Source organism: Chaetodon trifascialis, chromosome 13 (genome assembly GCF_039877785.1).
Source record: "Chaetodon trifascialis isolate fChaTrf1 chromosome 13, fChaTrf1.hap1, whole genome shotgun sequence".
Classification (NCBI taxonomy): domain Eukaryota; kingdom Metazoa; phylum Chordata; class Actinopteri; order Chaetodontiformes; family Chaetodontidae; genus Chaetodon; species Chaetodon trifascialis.
In genome coordinates, this window is record NC_092068.1 from 20,117,287 (window position 1) to 20,144,866 (window position 27,580).

Sequence of the window (27,580 nt, forward strand, 5' to 3'; positions counted from 1 at the left end):
ACACTTAAAAGGCATAGCAGAGGACCACGGGCCATTATGTATTTTAAAAAGAGGGGCATGGTGAGCGGCCAGGTTATGCTCCTCTATTCTTCTTATTCTTCCTTCAGCAGAGCGGTCGGTGTCAGTAGGAGATGGCGGGACAATGGAGGTGATCTCTCTGATCTCAGTGCGTCTATTGTGGCTCGTCATATTATTAATGTTCATCTCTGAGAAAAGCCACGGCCTCTGCCGCTGCTTCTGCATCGCTCTGTCATTTTCTCTCTGCTGGACTTTCTCTCGTCTCTCGGTCGTACTTCATCCCCATGCTGTATTCTTGCAGTCACAGAAAACCTATTAAAAAAAAAATATGCACACACAAATGACCAAACAAAATTTAAGTCACTATCAGGGTCACTATCATTGGAAAAATGTCACATTTTACCAGCTACATTCATCAGTTGTAATAATAAGACAATATGGCAGATCTATAGTGTCTTTGGGACACTGGTGATCATTTTTAAAGCTCTGTAAAATTGCCTTTAAATTCCTTCCCAACATGCCTTGCTCTCAAACCCACATTCCCACTCATTCCCAGCAACTTTGTCCTCCTACAATTGTGCAGAAACGGGGACACTTTGAAGGTACGTTGCCCACTCCTTTCAAAACACACAAACGAAAGACGCCACGGTAGCCGTCGCTCATTTATCAGTGGTGCCGTGGGCCGCCATGCCGTGCTGTGCCGTGCTTGGGGTCAGGCTTCCGTCACTGTGGACTCGGAGTAATTATTAACCTACTGGGATTGTCCCGCAGTCCTGTGGTCATCTGGGACTGCTGAGTGTCAGTCGGCAAAGGTCATGTCGAGGCATGATGGAGAAGGAGTGAGAAAGTGAAAACAGAGAGATTGGCTGACTGATGAATTCAAATCTGACTGGAAAATTAAACCACTTTCATAACAAGAGGTTTTTTATCATGGATTACGCTGGTCAAACATTTAAAGGGTTATATTCTTTATTTTTCTTATTGTTAACAAATCCCATGAAAAGGGTTAGGGTTAGGGTAACCCCCCCCACAAGCAGTTGATGTAGATTTTTCCTCTGCAGTGTTGTGCAGTAATGTATTCCTCACTCCATGTTGTAGTTATGTGATTACTTTTTTCAGACGTTATGTTACAGTTACAAATCTCAGTAATGCTCTGCTCCTGAACAGTTAGGGGTCGGACTGTTTGCTGCTCCTCCAGGAGTCTGATGGTGGGCTGATATCAGTTTGCTCTCTGCATTCAGTAAATGTTAGTTTGTTGCACAACAGGATAAATGCAACTCCAGAGCTGTATTATTTGCATGTTGTGCCCTGATAGCTGTCATGCTAACGTTGACCACTGGTGTGCTTAGATTCAGGAACCTCAGGAACCCCTGCTGCTGAGTCAACTGAGGCTAAAGTTAGCGGGTTTGGAGTTGTTTAAAAGCATCTTTGATGGAGTTAGACTGTGAAAAAGTAATGAGTAATGGACTTAATTTATTTTGCTGTTGAGTAATAAGTAAAGCACATTACTTTTTGACAAACACGGTCGATGTATTTTATAGTGTGTATCATTCCACAGCTGAAAGTAGTCCCCAAGAAATGCAGTTTTTGTTTGAGAAATGTTTGCTGAAATTGATTTTGCCCATTTGTTTTAGACACGATTTAGCCCCTTTTGTTAATGAATGGCTTCCTGCTCTTAGATTTACATCTTCAGTTTTAATGCATGTGTTTGGAGAGGAGAGCCACAGACAAGGTAGGGATAGTAGGATAGTAATGACAACAAACTGTTGATTTGATTTCAGTCTTTAATATTCTTTAAGCACAGGCAGCTTCTCATTTCTCCTTTGACCAGAGTTAAGAAAAAGTAAACAGGGTTTGTAGTTAACTTTGTAACGAACTTCAGTCACAGAACTTTAGAAAATCATACTTAATGACCAAGTCATTAAAGTCAAATGTAAAATGCTCGTTTGACATCAGAATGTGTCTTCCATCTGAAATGATTGGTCGATTAATCGATTAGCCGATCAACAGAAAATTGAACTATTCTGATGAAAGATGAGTCAAACATCACTCATCAGGTGTGAGGATTTGCTCATTTCCTTTCCCTTAAGTGGCCGTTTACTGAACGTTGTCGGTAATTTTTCACTGCTTTGTTGTGTTTTATAGATATTAATTAATGAAATTAATGAATGGATAACGTAGATAATAATTAGTTTTAACCATACTGCCAACTAAACTAAACACTACATACCTCTTTTTGTGCTCCAGATGTAATGAATTAAATATCTTAAAAACCTCCTTGTGTCCTTAGTAACAGCCATTGATACTCATGTTGACTTGATTTTAAAATGCCATTTTCAGGTTTCTGTGATCTCACAGCTCTTTCTGCCCAAAACTTAACATGACCAAAAATGACAAAATCAAGGACAGAGCTCCTGCTTCCCGATTCTCACACAGCCAGACCCCCAGTGTGTGATATAACCTGGGAAAAAGTGCTTTTTTATCATGGGAAGAGCAGGATGTGGACGTTCTCTACATAAAACCCAGCACCTCAAACTGAAGGTAATTTATGCTGCTGCTGCGGCATTGTGGCCCACGGAGCCTTTGTGAGGCAGCGCACAACACATCTTCTAAAGATGTTTGGGTTTTGTGGGCGAATAAATTGCGCAGTTCGTCTGCGATCTGGCTCTATATCATATTCGGCGAGCTTGTCGGTGCCACTGAGGTGGTGAATGGGCCGCCAGAGGCCCAGCCACTGGCGGGTGGTCTGACACAGAAAGGTTAAATATGGTTCAGCCACGGACACTCTCAAAGGGCCTTGCTGTTAAAAAAATAAGTTATGTGGGTTGTACGTCTTCACGCAGTCAGGAAATTGACAATACTGGCGCAGTGAGGCACAAGGCTGTCCCAGGGCTGAACTTCATGCTTGACCGTCCAATTGAAAAAAAGAGTCACAACATCACTTGTTTCCGGTGGATTTATTGACGGCTCATCAAAGCCCCAGCTAGACAAGAGGTGTAAAATCAACACAATGACCATGCGTATATAATGGCTATATTCATCGAACTTCTTTGTACTCAAAGCTAAGACGACAAACTTGAACTCTTCAGTGACGGCAAAAATGGAAGAAAACAAAAATGCAGTTAAATAAATGGTTAAAACATTAACATAGTACAAGCATTAAGAAGTGACACTGGACGATGGCCCTGCACACACACTGCTGTGGTGATCTATTGTACTACTTCTGTGGTTTATTAACCATTTATTTCTGCTTTGTATGAAAGAGTCAGATCACCCAAATTACAGAAAAGCATATTTTCTTACATGTTTGAACAGTTTTCACAGTTTCTTTTGTTTCCACGCCTCCACGCCCCTCATCAGAGGAATATCTTTATCTTAATTGGAATATTGCATCTCAAAATCTTTACAAAAACAACCACAACTATCGACGAAGCAAGACAAAAGTGAGAAAATGTGCTTTTTGTTCCGTGGGTGAACTTTAGCTAATTGCCAGCCCAGTCACCAGTATTAAATGTTAGCTTTGTACATTTCTGCAAAGCACTGATACAACAAATTTGTACATCAATGCTCTGCTATGAAAGTGATGTAGCTAAGATTAGCAGAACATGTGTATGAGCTGAGTTTCTCATCAGTTCCAAACAGCAGATCTCGGTTCAAGGCATCTTTGTGGTGACAAAACAGGGCATTTTAAGCCAAAACGTGATTTTTTTCCTCAACCTAACAAAGTGTTTTTTTGTCTAAACTCACCAGACTTTAACCGCACCTTTGCCACAACATGAAATTGAAAATTTAAAAGTAAAGAAACCTAAAGTTTGAACATATCGGTAGTTTGCAGAAACGTACAACGGTGACATTTCGTCTGGCGACCGAGTAGCTAATCACACTGAGCACCAAGTGTGTATCATCCCTGAGCAAGTGAATGGCTGATTTTGTGACTGTTGAAGGAGACGCTCTCTGGTGAAGGGCTGAACTGAATGTAAGAGGAGCTACTGCTTGACCTCCCAGATGCAGGTCAGAGGAAAGTTGCTCATCTTCTCTTCGAACACTTTGTCAAATTGTTCGTTCTGGGCCACCGTGAAGAAATTCTTCCAGTCACCTGCCACACCTGTCCAGACAGAAACAATCAGAGATGGATCAGTATGTGCTCGTCTGCTGCTTCTTTCTCTCCCTCCGTTAGAAGTCTGCGTGGTGTAGATATGATACAGAGGACACATCAGCGTCGGACACAAACCTTTGCGCATGGTTTCTGTCTTATAGCGGTTGGTTTCAACGATGTCCTTGTAGTTTGCTTTGGGGTCGGACTTCATGTTTTTGAAGGTGGACATTTCCACAATGTGGTCAATGGCTTCATCTGTCAAGTCTTTTTCCAGGAAAGCACAAAGCTTCACAACCTCCCCTCTGAGGTCCTGTCAACCACACAGACTTATTCATATTTTAATAAGGCATTGTTTGCTGCTTTTCTGAAACAGAAGCCCCTAAATCCAAAATCTGCAGCTTCATACAGATTTGTTATCAAACATGCAAATGAAAAAAGATTGCCGACCTTCAGCATGCTCTCATACTGCACAAAATGGATGTTCAGTTGTTGTCGTGCTGCACAGTATTCCCTCAAATGATCAAACCACGATCCCATGAAAACTGTTGAAGACAAACGTGAATGTCAGTGCTGCAGAAGGTGAGTGAGACCTGCTGGTTACTGTTTTACAAACCTCAATCAACAAATTTCTTATGTGAAAAGTAAAATTCATTTACAAGTATTTGTTGTATCTTATCAATATATTTTTTGTATCTGTGCATTACCTGAGCATGTGGAATGGTTTGCAAAATACAAGTAAACAGAAATAAAACCAGGCGATCCTGAAGCAGTTAATCAGTACTGAACCTACCATCACCATCCAGGAACTGCTGAAAGAACTCCTCAAAGCTCTGAGGTGTTTCCAGCAAGACCAAGCTGTGAGCAAAGTGATAGAAGGACACCAGGTTGTCTTTGGGGTTCCTCCACACATACACAATCTAAAGGAAAAAGGCACATACAGTAGGTGATCTGATCTTTCACGTGATTACAGTTGATTTCAGTGTTGTTTTCACAGCTCAAGAGACACAGGCTTCTTTTTGTGTGAATTCGACTATTGCGAATTGTGACCTTAGTTTGCTTATCTTTCAGTCCACGGGGCAACATGTCAGGAGGGAGATGTGAGCCGAAGAGCCGAGGATCTGGCCTTTCTCGGCAAGGGTCGTCTATGTTTCTGTCCTCCAGCCACGGAACTAGAACCCTATTGGTGGCATCTTCTGCCCAGTCAGGGTCTGCAGCATCCATGATCTTGACCAGGATCTGCTGCATCCATGTTGTGCCTACAGAGTCAAAGAAAATAAGAGGAATGTGACCACACAGACAGACCTAAGGTAACACCTACCTAAGAGCCTGTTTCTGTTCTGTTGATATGAGTGGAAATTTAATGCGGGCTGCACAGTGGCGCAGCAGGTAGTGCGCGTGCCTCACAGCAAGAAGGTCCCCGGGTCGATTCCCTTTCTGTGTGAAGTTTGCATGTTCTTCCCGTGCATGCGTGGGTTCTCCGTGGGTACTCCAGCTTCCTCCCACAGACCAAAAACATGTTCATTAGGTTGACTGGTGACTCTAAATTGCCCCTAGGTGTGAGTGTGAGTGTGAGTGTGAGTGTGAATGGTTGTGTGTTTGTGCCCTGCGATCGGCTGGCGACCGGTCCAGAGTGTATCCCGCCTCCCGCCGGTGGCAGCCGAGATAGGCTCCGGGCCCCCCGTGACCCCGAAAGGGATAAGCGGCATAGAAAATGGATGGATATGGATGGAAATTTAATGCAACAGCACCACAAGCTACATCCTCCAAAATGACCATAAAGCTGAGGGAGCAGCTCTCCAAAACAATTTTGTGCAAGCAAAACGTCTTTGGAGAGCTTCTTTCGAAAGGGGAAAAAGCCAAATGATGAGACAGAAGAAGAAGAGCTTACAACTTCCAAGAAAAAGAAAGCTGCAAGAAAGCTGCAAGAAAGCTGCAAGAAAGCTGCAAGAGACAATACGAGCAGTGCTACTTGAAATACGGGTTTATTGCTTCAGGTGATTCTCACGCACCAAGCCCACTCTGGGTATTATGTGGCGACAGGCTCGCAAATGAGGCAATGAAGCCTTCTCGTTGAAGAGAAACAAGCGCAGGGCTCCCACTAATTACAGCAGCTACATTCAGGTTAATGATCAGTTGTATTTTTAATAATTTGTTTTTATTCATTTCTATGCCGGTCCAGTAAATTATTACTTTACGTGAAACTGGTCAGTGGAGCAAAAAAGGTTGGGGACTGCTGCTTTGCAGGACTTTTAGATTAGGTGTACTGTTTATTAGGTATGCCTAATGAACAGGCCACTGCATGTAAATATTGTATACCTGTCATTAAAAATGTTTGATAAACTGTCAAATGATCCTTTAAATTGCAGCTGTATGAGGAAATGTGTTAACACACCGAGTCACCTAACTGCTTGTTCTGCGAGTTCTGGAATGCACAGCATGCAGCACAAATTCACAAGTGCTTTTTCAGGTTTCACCACCTGATCTCCCCCGACCACACACCCACGCCCACCCACCCACATGCTTTTGGCTGTGTGTCTGTGCCAGCAGCATGATAGATAATAATTTCCTTTAAATCTTTTTGATTTCATGCAAATTGTGCCCTCATCCAAAAGTGTAATGTCCACTAGGGTGACTCACTAAAATCTGCCTTCTGACTGCTCAGAGTTGATAAAAAGGTCCATTCGAACTGCCCTCATTCATTACATTTATTTCATTCATTATGCTCTCACAGCAATAAGCTTCACAAGGAGCGGCTGCAAGCCTGCAGGAGACTCTGCTCAGGGCTGAAAAATGCACTACCACCTCCTCTGCATACATCATTGAATATACTGTGATTTACAGTTAAACTCTCCCAAAAAGACACAGAGTTGTGTCAATCAAAGATAAGACAGTTCTCTATGTGGTAAAGATGAATATACAAAAGTACTGCCTTTGAAACTAAATGTGATTTTGAAGAAGTAAGTGTTGATTATTGCAAACTGACCTGACTTGGGGTATGAGATGAGGAAGATATCAGTAGGACGGATCTCAAAATGCTGAAGATCATCAAGGTCTTTGGGTCCCATCTTGCCCGTGACCAGAAAGTTCCTCTTCTTGTACCTGAACAGGCCAGGGCTCAATAAATCCAGAGAATCCATAGATGCTAAAAATAAAGAAATAAATGAGAGTGAATTCATGTAGGAATTTTTAGTTACATCACTTCATTTTATCTGCTGGGTCTGTTGACGAAATGATACACAAGTGATTAAAAATGTTTTCTTATTGCGTAGATTAAAAAGTTTCATTTCAAAATAACAAGCTGGGATTTAGCACTAATGATTCTGCTGAAAACAAAAGCTCTTGCGACATCCATTTGTTTTTTGGTAGTTTTCTCTCCTCACCTGTGTCCTGAAACGAAACAGTGTATTAAGAATTAAATGATGTATTAAATTTAAAAGCTTTTCTACTCACACCTCCACAGCAGGTGAACACGTTGAGAGAAGCGCTCGAAAGAATCTGTTGCTGTCTGTCCTCTGTTGCTCTAATGCTGTCATAAGACTGGCGCTTGAGGGCATGTAGTGGGTTGTGCTTAGCTGATAAGAGTACCTCAGTAAAAACTGACAGACCTACCTGTGCAGGTACATACACTAAAATGGCCACAATTTTTTTTCGCCATATTTCCAGCAGAGCGGACCCTCCAATTATTCTTTCTTGAGCTGAACTTTCTGTTTAGTGCTAATTAGCAAATGTTAGCATTATAGCATTATATAGCATTATTATAAGCATTATATCTGTTTACCAGCAGCACATTAGCAACGTTATTATGAGTATGTAAAGCATGCTGTTAGCATTTAGCTCAAAGCACCAGTGTGCTTTATTACACCCTCACAGAGCCGCTAGCATGGCTGTAAACATGAAGTATTGTTCATACATAATTATAGACACACCTAACAGCCCTAACGCTCTGCACACAGCTGTGTAGCCAGGTAAACCAACCAAAACAACGGCTGGGTGTTTCTGCTCAGTGCAGGAGGAATTGTGTAAAAGGGTCTGCTGGCCCCCGTCATGGCAAAGTAAAAGTGGGTGTCGTTTGATCATTTCCAGAGCAGACAGAGACCATCCATCCATCCATCCATTTTCTCCCGCTTCATCCGGGGCCGGGTCGCGGGGGGAGCAGTCTGAGCAGGGACGCCCAAACTTCCCTCTCCCTGGACACTTCCCCTAGCTTTTCCGGGGGGATCCCGAGGCGTTCCCAGGCCAGCCGAGCGCCATAGTCAGACAGAGACTGGAGAGGGAAATTGAAAAAGCATGTGACGTGTGTGTTTTTGTGTGTGTGTTGGGGTGGGGGGTCCGAGAAGCAGTGAACAGGATGGGAAGGAGCTTCAAAGCCTGGAGAAGAGGTCCCTGGCCCCCCACTGCAGCCTTGTTCACATGAGAATCAATCTGGTGCCAGTGTTTGATGTGAACCACAGATAAAAGAAACAAAACAAAGAATGACAGCAGGGAGATATGGAAAGATGGGGCACAAACAGACAGGGAGATTAATGAGTAAGGCCGATAGAAAAATGTAGAGGTATGAAGAGGTGCCAGAGGACCACATTCACCAATGGAGGGCAGAGATACAGTATCTGAACAAGACGAGACAAACAAGTGTCCAGACATGGATGGAGGAGGCATGAAGAAGATAAAAACACACGGGGAGGAAAATAAAAGGCAACTGATTGACAGAAACATGTAAGTAGGAGGACAAAGTGAAAGACAGACACAGTCTTTCAGTCAGACAGACAAGATCCATCAGTCAGTCAGACATCGAAGGGCAAAAGAAGGTTCAAAGCCAGCATGGTGGACACCAGTGCAGTGTCTCCTCGCACAGTCTCCCCATGATGCCAGGAACTCGCATTAGCATCACAATGCAAACTGCATTATCATCATCGCCATCACCATTATCATGAAAAATGAAAATCATATTGAGTTCAGAGCATTCAGCTGGACAGCTTTCGATAACGAAGATGTGGAGCTTATATCTCTGCGTCTCTGGTTGTCAAGAGTTGTAAATTGACAGAAAAGACTCAAAAAAATATCTTCAGTGTTGACATGATGTGTCAAAGATAATAATAAATCAAGAAACGCCCTTTTTAAACCCAAGTCCAGCGCAATCAGAGCCGAGAACTCCCCCCTCGCTGGTCCATCAGTCGGTCGTCATGCTCCTCATGGAACAGTGTAGGAATGTTGTTTTATTTGTACTAAGTTGAACAGAAAAGTCAGAGCTCTGTTATCACAGGCGGCGCGGGGACAATGAGAGGCGGAGAGAGCAGCTTTTGGGTCTTTTCTTGTTTTTATTTCAGTCGAAACAGGCTCTGACATTGTTGTTCTTTCTGCTAATTAAGCTGTTAGAGAGAGGGGCTGGTCTGACAGGACCCTGCTTGGCAGGGAGGCCAAGAGTCAATGGGCCGAAGCTGAACAGGAGACATTTATGGGCTGCCTTAAGCCATTGTTTCCCCCCACCGAGGATCTTTTCAGGCCGGCCGCCTCTGTCTCGGTGACCTGTACAATGAGAAGAATGCCACTCCGAGAACCCAGAGCCGGCCACAAAGAGCTGCCCTGCAGAATGAGGATTTCACGGCACTGGGTCGAATCTGGACGCTGCCAAGATTCCACGGATGGTTCTCACTTCTTCTGATCGTCAAACACTCTTAGTTACTCTGTGCTTATCTCACAAAGGTGGTGTAGGTGTCGATGTTTGCATATAGCCAATGCCAGAGGACATGACAAATGAATAATATGGCTGCTGCAACACCTAATTCAAAGCCCAGTGTGCAAATGCATTCCATGATAATGAAACTGAGGAAACGAAATTTCCAATTAAAAATCATTCATGGTGGGTTGCTACTGTAAGAAGTGTGAAAAGTTTATTTTCCATCAAAGTATTTCAAAGGCTAGATTTCCAATTAATGCGCTCATAAAATCAGATTGGGGCTTTAATCAGCTCTTACAGAACGGTCTCTCTAAGTTTGTCCAGCAGCAGTTGTTTGAGCCACCTGTTCCCGTTACAGAAGCTGACGCCCAGCCTTGCAGATTAAACAGGTGAGATTAAGGAAAAGCTCTGGGCATCTTGCAGAACATCCCCTAACACAGGCTACAAACACCCCTTCTGTGAGTGAGTGTGTGTGTGTGCATGCTCTGGTCCATTTGATGGTCATCCAACCGTCTCCGGGTGTTTACTTGGACCGCAAGGCAGATCCCTCCTCTCTTGCCTCGTCACACAGCCCTGTCGCTGGCCTGAAGATGAATTTGTGATCTGCTTAGTTGTCGCAGAAAACTTTTTTTTTTCTCCTCAAATTGCATTTTTCTATTGACTTAAAACAAACCATTTCTGTGTCAACACCACCTGCTTATTTCTTTTCAGTGTGCCAGTTTCTGCTCCTTTAGCAACTGCCATGTGTTGTCATAATGTAACTCCATTTACCACAAAGTGTTGAACGGCACTTTCAGACGAGCCAGCACCTCGCACAACAAAGCGGCCCAATTATAGAGCCATTTATGTGTTTGTCAGGGGCTTCAAATGGGCACTGGTTTCTCGGGGTAGCCATATTGGCGAGGTCAGGCGCAGCATCTGAAAAGGCAGCTTTATTACAGAACAACCCATCCCTCTCTTAGATGAACACCCAAGAAGAAAAAAATGACAAAAAAAGGAAGAAATAAAAAATGACAACTTTGTTCTTTATAACAGTTTGGCTGAGCCTGCCTGTCTGGCTGCTCTGCGGAGCGCAGCAGCATGTGTTTCAGGGATTGTCCTGGAAGCGGGAGTGCAGAAACAGCAGGGAGCAGAAGACAAACAGGCAATTCGTGACTCATTAAACACGGCGACGGTGGCCAGCACAGTGGAGGGGTGTGAGGACCCGCGTTCCAACCAGGCGATAAACCCCCCCTGTACCAGCTGGAGCAGGCATCTGTCAGCCGCACGCCGCACCACGCCACGCCACCGATTATCAGCAACAAGCCATATCTGAGTTGCCGGCCACAGCCATTTTCAAACACCCTACACTTACATAACAGCCCTGATTGGCTCACATGGGACCCGCAGGTCCACTGACAGGCTTCAGGGTGGAGAGTTGTTGCAGGCAGAGTCGTGGAGGCAGGCGAAGCAGGACTCTCTCTCTCTGCCATACTGGAGGTCAACTTGTGTCATTTTGTCATTTTATTATGAGCAGCAGGTTGGCAGTTTGGTTTGGAAGACCGTCTGCTAACAGCGGCCCATAACAGCAAAGCAAAGAAAGGACACCAAACCCAGAATAACAACCTGCTCCCAGGACAAGAGCTGAAGTCCAGGTAATTTTAACTACAAACTTATGGCACATGCAACTGAGACTCACTTGTAATAGGCCATTGTGCTTGTACTGTATCTGTCCTTGAAAAAGCTAAAGGAAATGTATTTACAAATTGCACCTGATGTGGTTTGAGACGCAGCTCACGATGCACTGAGAAACAAAATAGAGACGCACCAATGTCTTCAAAGCGCCTATAATCAATATTTCTTATAACAGCATTGAGTAAAATGATTACGAGTTAGAGAATTATGACAAAACTCTGCATTTCCCCTCATCTCTACCAAGCGTTTTAGCATCTTTCAGCTCATTCTTGTGGTTTGTTGCATGCAAATCTACTGTTTTGGTTCACTCTTAACATTCTCGTAGTGTTGTTTTCCCCTCTGATAAACCCACTGAACGCAAACACCAAACAGCAGCCAGCATTAGCAACTGGCTAAATAGGCAGTTATTTCTTTCAGGAGCTTCTGGAGACCAAAACAGAACTAAAAGGCGAAGAAATATTAGACTTGCTGTATAAAGTTGACACAAACACAACTCCAAATTTATGCTAATGTTGCTCTTTGTTTGTTGAATTCGTAAATTGGCAACTGTTTGCTAGCAGTTTTACTATAATCACTTAAAACATGAGGATATGTCAGTATTGAGTTCACAACATATTTCCACTGTCCCCAAGTGGGCAAACAATCAATTACTCCAGGCTCAATTATGACTAAATTCTTGCTTCTTGGGAGCTGTAATACCATGTGTAAGTATATAATTTGGGCCCAAACCTGCATATTCACACAGCTATAAGGTTGAAAAATTCCCTCAAGCTAGTGTGATACGTGTTACACAAGAGACTCAAGTTTCTTTAACAACTCTTTATTCCTCCATCTGTCTCATTGAGAAGAAAAAAAAGTGTCAGAAGAGAATATTCTCCCTGAAAAAATGAGGTGCTAAACCACAAAGACAACATAACTCAATAATAACTTATGACACTGTGGATGCAAGGTAATCAAAATCCTCCATCGCCTGGAAAAGCTCAACATCAGCACAACTTTGCAACGAGGTAAAGTTTGCTCTCAATAGAATTTAACGAGCTGCTAACTGCCTAATTAAACGCTGAGAGCAGATAAAAGCATGAAATATAGATAAGCTGGAAACGCTGCCTATAGCCCTACGGTCCGTGCAGAGGAAGACAGCGATGTCTCCTAGAGCCACCATCAGCGGAGCAACGAAACCATGCCTCGCCTTCCACCCGGTTGTGAATGTTTAATAAGAAAATGAAGTTAAACATGCTGCCTCGTAAGCCATGAATAAGACTGAATCGTCTGCCAGTGGAGCAATGTAAAAAAAAAAGTGTCTAACTTTCAATGAAAAGCCAGCGTTAATGTGGTACTTCTGAAGCCCACGGTACTTTAGGACTGAGGGATTGGGGCTTTAACAGCGCCCGTGGTGTGACAGAAGGGGCCTCTCCCTCTCCTCACTACTGGTAGCCAGGGTTGTAATTCTGACTTTAGCAGTCTTTATGACTCCCTCTCCTCATTTCTCTGCAATATGAAAACATCAGCATATGGCCGCCGACAGCACCGAGGCTAAGGAGTCAATTTCCCCTAAGTAACATTGGGAACGGGGTGACATTCATTTCAGTACTGCCCCCCTGGCTCAAAAAGAGGACAGAGGAGAGACAGAAAGAGAGACACAGCTACAAAGTGAGAGGAGACAGATGGTGAGACACACAAGGACAGGGAAATTCAGAGAGAAAGGAACAGACAAAGATGGTTTGACTCTCATTTTCTTGTACCAGCAGGTCTTCATTGCCTCTCTGTCTCACTGTGTTCAGTGTGCAGTTCACAGAGTTTCATGTGGCTACCAGGAACAGAAAATCTGTCCGTCAGCTGCCAAAGGTTCCAGCTCCGCTCCGTTCCTCTGAGCGCTCTTAAAAACCCGCTGTTTCACACCCATGAATTACACTATTTATGGCCCTGGTTAAAATGGGCAGTTTCTGGGCACGCTGCATGCGTGTGCCTCTGTTTCTGTGTGTGTGTGGGAGTGTGGGTGTACCATGTGGCAGATGGGAAGCAATATGGCACACCTCTGCCCAGACAGATGTGGCACAGCACATCACAGCGAGCTGGGAGAGAGATCGCAAACCTCAGGAACATCTGGACCTGTGGCAACCTTCACCCTCAGCCAGCAAGCTAACTTTACCTAGCTGCTAAGGACCTGGGAGGGAAGAGGAGGAGGAAACACTGGCTCGTAACGTGTTACCAGTCCCTGCGATCCCTTACATCGCATCTTCATCTCTGGCGGCATTTTGACTGACAGATGAGGAATCCCACCTCCCTCAGTGAGGCCTGTCAATCAATTGCTCTGTGGAGTGGAGCGCTGAGGCCTGTCCCAACATGGGCCTGTCATGGCCTGCTGCACAGGAGTACATTCCCACCACTCAGGGGGCAGCCTGGCTGGGGCAGAGAGGGGCTTCTCTGAGGATCAGGGTGGTGAGAAATGGCGTAGGGCAAGCCAGGAGAGAGATGATGAGGAGGAGGACAGGAGACTTGTAAAAGGGACGTCTTGTGGAGACACTGGAAGAAGTGTCTGAGTATATGCTTCTGTCTAATGTCAAGTGTTTCTGATTTCAATGACTGCCAGCCCACAAAACCACACCGCAGTCCACTGACGATGTGCAGGCATTCCTGTGTTCGGTTGCAAATGAAAGGGCCTCAAGAGGGAGGGGAAACACAACACAACACAGGTGTGTTTGTGCTGCATTGAACTGCACTGAGGGTCCAGCTGCAGAAACAAAACCAAATCAAGAAAGGAACCTGGTATCAGAAGTGCAAGACTCCCAGATTGCTGAATTTATATGCCATTTCTTTGGGATTCCATTCATAATGCAGCGATGTTCACAGCTTTTCACTTCAGGATTTTGGATTCACTGTGCGTCCCCTTGTCTAAATGTAAGGGTTACGGGGACAGTGGTAAGCCCAGATATGAACATTACACCTGCTTAACATCCACATGTTAGCATTGTCATATTGCCATGTTGACATTAGCCTTTAGCTGAAGGCACAGCTGTGACTCAGCCTCACAAAGCTGCAAGCGTGGTTTTAAGTCTTGAATGTGAAAGCTTGTGAATGGCTGCTGACTGTAGGACCTCACTTGATGCAGCTCTTCTGAACACACTGACAGTACTGCTGTGTTCTGACAGTGAATGAATATATAGATAAACACCCACCAAGCTTTACAGTAGAGAATCAGTCTAAGAGCATATATAATGATGACTCCTGTGTGCTCGCTAAAGCCAGTCTTGGAGTTCCGCACAGTTCTGTGCTTGGACCAATTCAATTACCCTACACGTGCTTCCTTTAGAGAACATTGTCAGGAATCCATAAATTTTCATTGCTATGCAAATGATACCCATCTATATTTATCAGTGAAGCCAGAAGAAACCAATCAGTTAATTAGACTACAAGCGTGTCTTCAGGACATGAAGACCTGGATGACCTGCAATTTTTTGTTGCTTAACTGAGACAAAACTGAAGTTATTCAGTTATAGATGGCATTGCGCTGCCCTCCAGCACCACTGTAAAGAACCTGGGAGTTACCTTTGATCAGGATATGTCTTTTAGCTCCCATGTAAAACAAATTTTAAGGACTGCAATTTCACCTCCGTAATATTACAAAAATCAGGCACCTCCTGTAGATAGTGGCTGAACCTGGGTTATACATTAGGTCCTGCTTGACATCCACTGCAAATGCTACTACTATTAGTCATACTTCCATTATTATTACATCCATAGTGCTGTATTGCATACATATGCTATCTGTTACCAATATGTAAGCATATAACACACATAGATATAGTGTATGGATATGGATATACCATGCTACCTATAGTTAAGAGTCTGTTATTAAAACTGTCATTGTTACCATCTCTCTTTCTCTATTTCACTCTCTCTAACCCAACCGGTCAAGGCACATGACGCCCACCCAGAGGCTGAGGTTTCTGCTTGTTAAAAGGAGGTATTTCCTCACCACTGTCGTCAAGTGCTTGCTCATGCTCGAATTGTTGGGTCTCTGTAGATATAGAATGTGGTCCTGAGACAACTTCTGTTTTGATTTGGCGCTATATGAATAAAATTTAATTGAATATTTTTTTTCCAAACATATTGTGGAAAAGGTACATTTTGTTAATAGTGGGCTATAGCATGCCCCTAATAATGATACATTAAAACAATTATTACCGACACTTCAGTTCAATGAACCCAAAAAAATGTGGAAAAGCAAAGTTTGTGAAATGTACTGGATCTGAAACTAATTCTAAGATCTGAGAAGAAGAAACAGTGTTTAAGTCATTTTGAAAACAAGTTTCCCTCCTGCCAAGACTGTGATGAAACAAAAAAAAAAAAGTATTTCAGTGTGTTTCACAGATAATATTCAACATTAGGTAAACCATAATAACACACTGAAGCTCAATTAAACAATCAGAGAACAATTTCACAGTAGAGCGGAGAACAGTTAATTAGCGGACTGTCTGGGTAAGAATAAATAATTGTGTTGTTTTACTGTAACATACAGGCCACAGAGATGAGACTGCAGTGTGAGATGGTCAGAAAAGTAAAAGCCGTATTCATGATATTCTGTATGATCAAGCAAATTCTTCATATGAAAAAGTGTGATTTCCTGCCAACATATTAGTCTCTTTAAGTACTGGTCAGTGCATTACATTACATTAAGACAGTGCTGCTTTATTTGTGTCATTTACTCCTTATGTATTGCATGTTATGTACAACCTGTGCATTTGATTTACAGAGCTGGAATCTGACTTTTGACAATAAAAAAACTTACCTGGCAGGCTGTGCTTAATCCAGATGGTCCGTTTCAGGGCTTCTAAAATTCCGCATCCGGGCCGAGCTGCAAGGGAATCCGAACCCAGCTCACATTAACACCTGCTGTTTCACACAAAGTCTGCCAAAGCCTCCCATCTAACGTCATTCACCGGCCGAGCAGCCCGGAGGGCGATTGTCATCAGTTTCCCAGCACCTGGAGATGAGCCAGAAAGTGCACAACTCACCTGTAGAGAGTCCCAAAGACTCACAGAAATTGTCTTTTCGATGCAGGAGGCCTTTGACTTTGCTTTAATTGCGCTGACAAACTGATACTCAAAGTGAGTGTTTTGTTTGCTTCCTGGGACCCTGAAGAGGAGTTTAGATAAGGAGAGAAGGATTCATTCATTGGTAGCTGAACTGTGGGTTTTGTATTTTCCTGTTCAGTATGCCCGAGTCTGCACACACTGATGTAGGCTCATAAAAATAACATTAATTTTGTAAGAAAGTGATAATATTTAGCAATAACAGGCTAATTAGGCCTTTTTATTGTTACTTTATGAAAGTCCGGCCTCCACAGTGTCTGCTTAGAAAACTCTGGCCCTTGTGTAACATTTTCTATTCTAAAGTACATTTTCTATTGTGACGGTGGATATTCAGTGGAGATCATTCACAGCGATCCCGTCTCCAAATGAGTGTGGTCTTAATGTGGCTGAGTTCTCCATGGTTGACGTGGTCGTCATGGCGACGTTAACGGCTGGAAAGAGTGTTGTGTGTTGTTGCTGACGAGTTCACACATTAACGTTACACCAGAGGATTTGCTATCAGCTCCTAAATCACAGAAACAGAAGGTGTCTCCTTTATTCCAGGACACAATAGCCAGTGTACATGTTTTTTCATCCACATGGTTAAAAGTGTCTTTGAGAAATCGGTTGAAGATCTGTTCAAAGATCAACGGGTGTTTCTTTTCCAGAAAATCTAACGTGACTCAAATGTAATAGTAATATATGAGAGGCGAGTGAGTTTCCTCAAGTCCATTTAACATGCACCTGCTAGAGTTAGAGAGCTGATGCAACATGTTTTGATGCCACTGAGGATAAAATCAGTCGATAGAATCTGGTATGCATATGAATAGAAACTCTTGTAAACAACCACAGATTGCAGATCCATTAAATGTTTTCTTTTCATCTGTAAAGTCAAAAATCACATCATTTCATGTCGTTGTATTATTTACCGTGCCATTAGGAAGCTCCTGTGGGAATAAGAAGAGACATATGTTGGACAGAGGTGTGCTGGATGCCTGTAGACTGTCGTCCAGATGTCCTCCCGTTCACGCGGAACACAGACAATATGGATCACATCTCCTCACTCTCGCTTCAAACCAGAACGACAAACACTTTGAGGATAATATATCACTGTGGCAACTTTGAAACGAGACATTTTTTCATTCATTTGTGTGAATGTATCAGCTTATCACCCTCTGGAGCCTGTCTGCTCAGCCATGAGCATATTTATAGGAACTTTATTTGTATATAATGTAGAAACAAGCTAAGAAAACCAGTCAGTATAGCATTTATGTCTGCAGACATTTTGTGAATTGATAATGTTTTTGTATTTTCAGTCATTCACAGGGAAACAGAGACTTTCAATGAGAAACGGTTGGAGTAAAAAAATTACTAATTTTTCTGCTGTTTTTGTGTGGAAAAATTAGCAAAACAATGATTTTTACCATCTAGAATTGAATGATAATTCCGAAATATATCAATTTTTTTTAGGCACCTGTGTCATTTGACATGCGTTTGGGGTCCTTGCAGACTTATAGCTGCGTAGAAATGAATGCATATTCACCCGCTTGGTGTTTTCACACACATATATAAGGCCGAGCGTAATCTCTCATTACATTACAGAGAGAAAACCAACGGACAGACGCCTTCCTCAGCTCCCTCACTCACTCTCTCCCTCTCTCTCAGCTCTTTGAATAATTAGTGATGTGTGTCAATATTGTGGCCCATAGTAACCATATGGTGGGTGCAGGCAGACAGGCCATTGTTGGGAGCTGTGAAATATTGTGTATCCCTGCGAGGGCTGGAGCCAGCAGAGGCAGGAAGTGTTGTCGGGACTGACAGGGACATTGTGCGCTTGAATGGGCGAGTCCTCAGTGGCAGGGAGCACTGTGGACCCAGACAGAAAGTCTTGACCCTGGCGAGAAAGGCTGATTAGGCATGGTGCTGCAGGCCTCTCCTTCATCCACCCCCACCACCACCACCACCAACCCCTCTCATCCACACCCCCCACTGGAAGCCGTTAGAGCCCGAGCAGAATACAACAAGGCCACTTAACTCAGCGGCGCCTTTTCACTGCGCGCATAAAAACACTCATATATTCATGTCAGGGGTGGAGAGGAGAGGAGAGGGCCGGGGTCTCGGGGCTGCTCAGTCAGTGTGTGAACTGATTAGAGTGTGTGTGATTTGTGGGAATGACAGTGCAGCACAGAGAGTGTGAACCCAACAACTGATCCGATGCCTCCGAGGTGGAATAGAGTAAAGTCTAGCAGATTTTTGACCGTTTTCTTTCAGCAGTCCAGACTCACGTTTTAACACGCATCAAAACTGAGTGATGTCATTAGCGTGTTGTGCAGGGGACAGATTGGAAATGGTGCTAAGCTTTTGTTTTACAGTCCTCATATTGCCACAGTATAATCAGACAAACACATTAGTTCAGATGTAATAGAAGGGGGCCAACATTATCCTGTCACATTAACAAGCTGTGGAGTGCAGGAAAAGTGAGCAGCTAACGCATCCTGACGCTCCACAAATCCTTAAAATACCATTTTAAACCCCAACAAATACCCGACTCTCAACTCTGTAAACACTTAAATTCAGGAAATCCTTCAAAATGTTGAGATGAGACATGTCATTGCAGAACTTCTTTGGCAAACATCTGAACTTAATGTCAAACATTTTATTTGCCAATTAACCATTTAACAATTTTAACGTTACGCTGCACAGTTGCACTCAGGTTTTAAATGAATGAAGGCTAAGAGGGTCCAGCAACTTTGAAAGTCAACACAAACTTTTAATGATAATTGATAATGTTATAATGTTTGCACATAATTGATAATATTTGGGATTTTGCAGCCTGGGCTCAGGTGTGTATTTTGTAATTATGGATGTGGGGCTTCTTTTCCTTCCTGCAAAACAAGATGGGAGCGAGTTCATCTGGTTGTGTTTCAGGAGTCTTCTGCTCCTCTCCGCTCCATAACAGCCTGATCAAATGCACCTCCATCCACGTCCTCTCTCTTCCTCGTATCTCCATCCTTCCTCTTTCATCCCGTCCTCCTTTCCCCTCTCTGCCAATTATCTCTCCGTCAGTCTGTCACACTTTGTAGTCTAATAAAGGCATCCTAAATTGATGCCCATCCCGCCTTTATCCCCCTGATAAAGCACAACAATTAAGGCTCATGTCTCTTTGCACAGGGCCTTTGATGGCACACAAAGCTGCACCCAGAAAGAGGGAGAGGTGGTGGAGCTGCATTCATGTTAGCTCTTTCTCTCTCTCTTTCTCTCTCTCTCCAATGTAATGCACACATAACGCAGGTATGAGCATATACACACAGAAAAATATGTCAACAAGAATGCATATCAGAGGTGTGGACTGGAGTCACTTGACTTGGACTGGAGCCAGAGTCGAGTGGTGACTTTAAACTGGATTTAACAAAGTCATGAAAGACTCGCAGCTCGCCTTGAAAACCAGTGACTCTGGACTTCACTTGGACTTTAGCCCTTTGATTTGGAGTAAGAGGTGAGGTGACAGATGACAGAAAGCACAGCAACTCTCCTAAACTTCATCATTAATCATCAATTATTCAACAACATCAGTAAAACCTTCCTCAGTGTCATATCAATATTCTAAGATGATCAATTAGGCTGTCATCAGGTGTAAAAGTCAATAGGCTCATCCTGCTGGCTGCACATCTAATCAACGTTTTATACCTTCAGCTGTTCATGTAATTGTCTGGTTGTGACTAACTAGTCAGTATGTAAAAGAAAGTAAAATCTAAATAACATCTTTCTGGATCAGACATGGCAAAGACATAAACTAGAGACCCGATATAGAAATAATAAATAAAGTGCACATAAAACTAAAAAAGCAAAAGCTAATCAAAGGCAAGTCTGAGCAATTATGCTGCCATCAGCGTGGGGTTTCTGCCTTTTCAATCAACAAAACAACAATTAAATCTTGCACCTGCATCTAACACCTGGTGGTTTTCATGTTTTATATTATTATTTGAAAGCAATAAATACAAATTTCACAAAGTTTTCCTTTATTTCTGTATATTTAGTCTAACTGTATTTTTGATTCAGGACAGGAGCACGATTTAAAATTTACTTCCGCCTGCAGCTCAAATGACCTGATTCCTCTTTGAGCGTCGTACAAAAAGAGATTCTGTCATGAATCTAACGCCGCTGCTTCAAACTTACTCATGAACAAAACGATGACTTTGACCCGCCTCTGATGCTTAAAATTATAAAATCAGACACAAACACACCCTGTAGAGACAAAGCAGTTTACACTGACCTGCCACCAGATTTGGGGCACACATGAGAGCTTACCTGGTCTATTAGCAGTCCACAATACCCACCTGCAACTTGCTAATCGACCGACTGAATGATATTGTGATTCCTTGGACAATGTTGCTAAAACATTGTCAAGGTAAGTCAGTTTTGGCACTGTGAGTCACAACAGAAGAATGACACCTTGTTGTCATTCTTCTGTTGTGTGGCACAGGAAAAACTAGTTTAAAGTTTTTCCTGTACTGTCAAGTCCTAACATGTAGTTAGGTCGTTTAAGGACATCAAAGTACAAAATCTGACAAACCTGAACTGGAAAGGTTTTGCTCTTTAGAAAGAACAGAGTTTTTATAACAGGAAGCTCCCTGAGCTGTCTGGATTTGCATTTTTACCAAGTTTATTATGCTGTTTGTTAATGTTTTAAAGCATTTTTAACATCACTGGTCTATGCACAGGATCCAGAAATGTATGTAAAATAGCCAATATGTAATTATACAGTCAGTCCTTACTGTATGTTTTAAGAGTGTTTTTGCACAGTTTATGGAGTTAATCCAATTTGTTAAATATCCTTGTTATATAACCATTGTTTGTCTTGTAGCATTTTTCTATGTGCAGTTTATTAGAGTTGATTCTTCAAGTCATAATTTGCTTCTTGAAGTGTTGCAGTGACTATAAGAGCATTTTTTTTGTTTGTTTCATCCATTGTTTGAGTCATTATTTGTTAAATATCCTTGAACATTCTCTGTAGCATTTTTGTTTGTGCAATTTATTAAACGGTATCAGTCAAGACATAATTTGCCTGTTGAAGTGTTAGATTGACTATAAGATCATTTTTGTTGGTATAGTTTCTGGAGTTGATCCATTCTTTGAGTTTGCATTTGTTAAATATTTTCGAGTTTATATCCCTTATAATTTTGTATACAAGTCTCTAGAGGTGACCCTTTTCAGTGTCCTTAAAAGCACTTTTGTTTCCATAGTTAGTTAGATAGAGTTAATTTCATGTTAAATATCCTTTAATTTATGAGCACCTTTACAGTTTATGGAGTTCATCCATGCTTTGAAACAAACTTTGAGTGTGTAATAAATTATTTGAAATAATAAAAAGTAAATGTTCTGAAACTATTCTGCTGTTTGTTGCCCAAACCGGTGGGGCGCCTAACTCAATCTCGCCTAGGACAGCCAAAGGACAATGCACATTTTCACTTCTAAAGCCATTCCTGCTAAACGTCCCGTCTACTTCTGCAAAATGCTTCTTCCTGTTACACAAGTTAGACCAGATCCTCAAGGTGGATGATCTGTTCTGAAATGAAGACACACTCCATTTGCTGAAGAATTTAACTGTTGTAATTGTCATATGTTATAGTGCTATATGTGAATAATGCAAATTATTCATATGTTTCTGTATAATCTAATGTAGGCTGCTTTTTTAGCCAGGTCTCAGGACATAATGTATCTCAAGAGAAACCATGCTGCAACGTCCTTTAACAAACAGCTGAAGTGTCGAACGAGACAGAGTCCAAATGTCTGTGAAAGCATCGATAATGATGTGAGTTTATGTAGTGTAATAATACAACATAATGTGAGGAGATTGTGTTATTATATTCCCAGCTATCTTGCTGTGAAATGTGAAGAATCAACAAACTCTTAACTTGGGGAGAACAAAAGTTTCTGTTTTCCAGGAAAAGAGAAAATTGTTTGGAAATGATTTATAAGAGTCTTGAAACAGCAAAACGTGGTAAACAATCATATTTCATCAGGCTATTTCAAATTTGGCTGATGGGAATTAAAGCATAGATAATTACTGAGTAAATGCCAAAACATCTACAACAAAAAAACGGGAACATTTAGAAAACACAGCATGATTCCTGCAAGAATGTTCAACATGTTACCTCTTTGTTTATTGAGTTTTTTTTTTTCTTGCTATGTGCCATGACACCAGGGGGTAAGCTGTAAATTTGAATAGTCAGTGGAAGTAAATGGAAAGGTGTGAAGGAAAGCAGAAGACACAACATCGTTAAAATCCACCTCCAGTCTGTGGAGGATTCAGATACACAAGAGCAGCTCTGTTGTTAGACGACTGAAATCAAATCTGCACCCTGTTATTATGCCGCATCTTTTCACCAGAGATGGATCTGAGGACAAGTGAACGCAAACTTTCCTCCTCAAAGAAACACAAAATGATGCAAGACAAAATCATTTTTCTCTGAATGATTCAAACGTTGGATTAGAATATGAAGCACTCGGAAAGCACTGTTGCCTGTTCTGTTGCTGTCTGCAGCTGCTCTGATATTTCGACCGCTCGGTATCATTAAAGGCTCAAACGTCCTCATCGCTGAACGACTGGAGAGGTCGATGACTCCCAAAACGACCTACATGGCCGTTTGAAAGTACCAGCAACAGGCACACCAAACCTTCATTTAGGTAAAATTTGCGCTTTTCGTTAAAAATCTTAGTTAGTTTGCTACCATTAGCTGATATGATCATGATATGATCAACATCAAATTGGACAACGTTGGTTTTATTGCTTATGGATTCGTCTTTATATGAACAAAATGTGTTATCTCCTCTGTTAACGCTTACTTTGTCTCGCTTTAAGGAACTTTTGCCCAGTTAAAAACATTGACATGAAGATGGAGCATATTAGGTTTCCTGTCAATCTGCAGGATTTTCCAATAATAAAGATGCTGTATGTCAAAATACTGGAGGGAGAGAAATGAGGCACAAAGCCCCAGACAGGACAAACGGCCCAAAATGACCTGAGTCACAAGTTTATGTACATTATGTAGAGTCTCTATGGCCAAGCTTTTGCTTTTTGAGTTTTGAGTTTTTTACATGTCCAGAGGCCGATGTGTCTGTCTTCCTCTCTGGCTGTGATCCACATGTTGTGAAGGCTGTGCTGAGGCTGTGGATTGTCTGCTCCTCCAGCAGCAGCAGCTCAGCAGTAGAGTTACCTGGGAGGCAGGACCTTGTGGGTGAGTAATGTTGCTGAAACAAAAGCCCTGACAGCAGAAGTGTGGAGAGAGTGATGAGACCCCCTGCATGCGCGTTAGCTGGCCTGGCCTCGGAGCCTCCTCCCCGGTTTTCCCTTTCAGACTCCTGCCCCTGAGGGCTCGGAGTCCTGGAGACACCAGGACACAGAAAGGCCCGGGTCCTGGTTTACCACAGTGAATGTTTTCTTCTACTTGTGCTTGATTCAAAAACAAGTTTCTGATTGACAACAACCTGATGTGGATATTAAAATTCAAATTAAGAGTCTGCCCTGCTGTGATAAAGCAACTAAGTAGATTTACTCAAGTACTGTACTTAAGTATAGTTTTGTTCTGCTTGTCTTCTACTTTATACATTTATTTCACCACATTACAAAGAAATACTGTCCTTTTTTACTCCACTAAATTATTTGCCAGCTGTAGTTAAAGATTTTACATACAAAACAATTATGAGCATCTTATAAAATGATGTAGTGCTATAGATTAAATTACCCAAAACTGTCTAATTTAAAAAAATAAATAACAACATGCATCTTACATGTTAATGCATCAATGATAGTGATCAGATAAGAAGATCAGACACAAAATATGCAACAATGTAACACTCTGAAAGGGGCCATTCTGCATAACATGTACTTTTGATACTTTAAGTACATTTTGTTGCTAATATTTGTGTACAGTTTTGATTGCAGGAGTATTTTTGCAGTGGGTTACTGCTATGACTTCTTCCATCACCGCATTATAATAAGGAAGCATCTGATTTGTGAGGAAAAGTTAAGGTTCAGAGTGAATAAATACTGTTTATGATTCCTTTTTTTGGTTGCATTCTATCAAGCCAATAGTATCGTCCACTCACTGCTGTGCTATAACTACTTGAAAACACACTGTGGGAACACATTTAATGGCGTGTGGCCTGTTCTTATCTCATGCCTGCGTACGGGAATGCATGAATAAATCCACCTCCTAGAGTTGAATTTATTTTGATGATAAAACATGACATAAAATATTCCTGTAAAGTCACTATAAAACATTTGTGGATCAATTAATCAAACTTTATCTATAAAGCACAAGTTACACATCAAACACAACTCCAAGTGCAGAAGACAGAGAGTTAAAAAAGAAGACAAGTTTAATTAAAAACTAAATTAATATAATTAAACACATAATAAACACACGCTAAATACTGTAAAAGCCATGCTAAAGAGGTGCTCCCACGCTCTCTGCCCTCCTCAGGTCAACTACCTCCAAATACAGAACCTCAGTGGAAATTTCTCCAAACATAACTCTGGTCAGCGTTTTAGGGGCTTTTCTGTGGCCATGACACGAGGGGACACGAAACCACCAACGTCTCCTGGCTCCCCCGTCTTTGCCAGCCTCTTGTGGTTGCCAAGGTAAACGTCCAGGCGACCATGGGATCGGCTGCAGGCTCGGAGGGATGTCCGGCTGTGATGGGGCGCGTGACACGATGCTCAACAATCAGACACCATGACAACCTGGCAACAATGCTGTTGATTCAGCAAGCCAAACTGTATGAGGAGCTGGAGAGAGGGGACAATGAGCCTGTTGCTGAGCAGAGGAAAACACAGTGAGGTGTTACAGCATCAAAGGCTTGCACTGAACCAGGCTGCATTTTAATACCTGCAGAGGAACAACAGGAGATTCATTTCAGGAATAACGATCAGACAGGAAATGGAGACTCCCATCCTGGAGCTGGAAATCAAATCTGTGAAATGTGAAATCTCCAGGTGACAGATTCAGTGTTTTTCTTTTCAGGATCTGTTGCCTATTTTCCAACCATCTAACCAAGAAACAAAAAATGGCAAATGGTAAAGATAGCCCCCACTCTTATGCACATGAATCCTGGAAGACTTTCCTCCAATAACATGAGGGGACCTACAGTACATGTGATGGTCAGAGCCAACTCTCATTGGTGGCTTGTGATAGAGTGGCCCTGTGTGAGCTATGTGACTTTGGACTTGTCTTTAAGAAATGGATTAAAGCACTTTATCACAAACCAGCAGCCTCAGTACAAACCTTTAGAGTATTTTGTGATTAGTGTGTTATCCAGTCCTGTCCACAGGCAGGGCCGCCCCGTCTCACCCGTCACTTTTCTGCTGACATCAGACCTTTTGCCGTGTGCAAGAAGCCCGTATACAAGGCATCAAAACAGGTGCATGTCTTTAAAATAAATCCTTATGCTGATGATATATTGTTATTGTTGTGTCACCCATGCCATTCACACTACATATCCTGTGCTTTCAACATCTTTAAAAAATCTGGAAAGTTTTACAGTAAGAGTGAAGCGGTGCCTTTGAATCTTGGTTCTGCCCTGCTCATTTGAAAACATGAGGTTCTTTATAGGAAAGCCTTCATGATGCCTGATGTTTATTTTCTTTGGTTCTGTTACATTTATTTTTAGTTTTTTATTCTAATGTATTTTGTGAAGCACTTTGCAACCTTTTTTAGATAAATACTATACAAAACAGTTATTATTATTATTATTATTGTTACATAGGATTTGATATTACACAGCTGATTTCCAAGATATTTGAAAACAGCATCGCAGGCCTTTTCAAAAACAATAAGAGACGACCCCTCCTGCAGTATTTGTGCCATCGTACATGTAGTCTGTGTGTTCTGTGTTTAATGTCACGTATTGTCTGCTGAAATCAAGAAGTAAAAAGAAAAGAAGTTTAAATACATCATCTGTGAGGACAGATTTCACATCAAGTCTGTCACATTAAATTAAAATCATCAATTAGAGAAATGAACGGCTGAAATGTTTCTGGATGTCCTGATGTGATTCAAACACAATGAAAACAATGCCCTCATTTATTTATCAAAATCATCATTTTGTAAAATTACTTATTGCAGCTTATTACAGTTTTTTTAAAGGCAAAGCAGCTTTATTTGTATAGCACAGAGGCAATTCAAAGGGCTTTAGATATTTATAGACATTTAAAAACACAATAAAGAGGAAAATAAAATAAATTAAACTAGATTACCATAATAATAGATCAGGAATACAGTAATGGAGTAGTTACAGTGCAGTGCTAAGCTGTAAGTTGCTCCACATCCAATAAAAGAAATGGACGTGCTGTAGAGAAATGAATCACTCAAAGGCACCAGAGATGCTCAGAGTGTTTGGTTCCATCTGTGTGCAGCATCGCAGCTAAAAGCAGCTTCACCCTGTTCGATTCTGCCTCCTAAAGAGCCAAAAGACCTCATGACTGCTAAACCAGAACCACCACTAAAATCTTCTCCATAACTAACTTAAAACCAGAGTAAAAGTTTAAGAACAGAGGTCACATGTTACCTTGTTAAAACACTGATGCCACCCTGCTGGAGACCAAGGCATGAGACCTCTAACTCTTCCTGTTTGTTTGAGATGATAAAATGCTTTGATTTTGCTCTTGATACTGAGCTGCTGAAGCTCAGACCAGTCTAAACATCTGGTCAAAGTCTCATTCAAAGAAAGTAAAAAATCATCTTTTTCACAAGAGACATCTTTAAGACCTGATGAACTGACGGTAAAACAGGAGAAACGTCAGTTCAAGCCTACCAGACACTGATTAATAATAATTAATATTATTGTTACTGCTGTCTAAAATAACTATTCTGAAGGCCTCAATACAAACTGGCTTCACAAAACTCAACCAGGCCTACACTGCCACCATGTGGTAACAAATGGTTTTAAATATCTTTGCATAATGTGAAATATCCTGGAGATATTCTGCCTGTTGATACACACTGATGAATAACTCCCTGTGAGCATCCTTAACTTAAAGTGTAT

The 27,580-nt window shown here is 42.0% G+C and overlaps 1 pseudogene; it reads right to left on the reverse strand.

Moving 5' to 3' along the window:
- Positions 1-4,004: 4,004 nt before the first annotated feature.
- LOC139341544 (amine sulfotransferase-like) lies at positions 4,005-13,716 on the reverse strand (annotated as a pseudogene).
- Between the last annotated feature and the right edge of the window lie 13,864 nt (positions 13,717-27,580).